Raw genomic sequence first — 882 nt, 5'->3', positions numbered from 1 at the left:
AGCTGAAAACAGCAGAGTACTAGATGGGGGACTCTTCCTAAGAAAGACCCTCCCAAGGCAGGGGAGAAAGGAACCACATACAGTATTCTCCCCCTAGACTTTAGGGTAGACCTGAAGATCCATATCCTATTATCCTGAGTGAAAAGGTAAACACATATATAATTGCAGGGTGAAACACCTAGAGAACAGTGTGCATTGGTTAGGCTTTGAGTCCTGGTAACAAAAATTGCCCTGGTCTCAGCCTAGCTCATGTGGAGCAATGCAGAAAAAAAGCTTAGGTGTCATGGCCTAGTGCAGTTTTACACAGTGAGGTCCCAAACCCATAGTGCTATTCTGGCATCCCCAGGATGCCACTCCCGGAGGGTGAGATCGTAACACTGTGGGCCCTCTTCCTTCCCAGACCTCAGCTAAGCAAGGTACTGTAGCACAGCTCAAATCAGGAGGCACTGGGCCCCTCAGAATCCTCCATTCACTGAATTATTATTGACTCCCATCTTACCCAGTGGGCGCTTCAGTTTCCATCCCCACAGGACCTCCATCATACCAGCAAGGATACTATACAAGCAACCATCTCAGCCAGAAGGCCAGAATGATGGTGAAGCACCCTACTGGACACTGATAAGAACAGATACTACACTTGATCTTAGCCAAAAGGCCAAAAAGCGATATAGGTACATATAGAGTAAACAGAAGGTGACTTAGGAAGCTGGGATTTTTTTGTACAGTAGTGACATATTTACAACCAGTTACAGTAACTTATGGTGACCAGATTTCCTCCTTTTTTGGCATTGGAACTAAAATAAGATTTGTTGCTGTCGGTTATTATGTCGTAGAAATCATCAATGTTCTTCACACAGATGATTTTTTTTTAAATGCCTTCTG

The 882-nt window shown here is 44.6% G+C and overlaps 1 pseudogene; it reads right to left on the bottom strand.

Annotated features, from left to right (window-relative positions):
- Nucleotides 1-528: 528 nt before the first annotated feature.
- On the bottom strand, nucleotides 529-667 carry LOC141135823 (U2 spliceosomal RNA; annotated as a pseudogene).
- Between the last annotated feature and the right edge of the window lie 215 nt (nucleotides 668-882).

Source organism: Aquarana catesbeiana, linkage group LG03 (assembly GCF_042186555.1).
Source record: "Aquarana catesbeiana isolate 2022-GZ linkage group LG03, ASM4218655v1, whole genome shotgun sequence".
NCBI lineage: Eukaryota > Metazoa > Chordata > Amphibia > Anura > Ranidae > Aquarana > Aquarana catesbeiana.
Note: the sequence above shows the minus strand (reverse complement) of the source record. Positions and strands in the feature narration are given on the sequence as shown.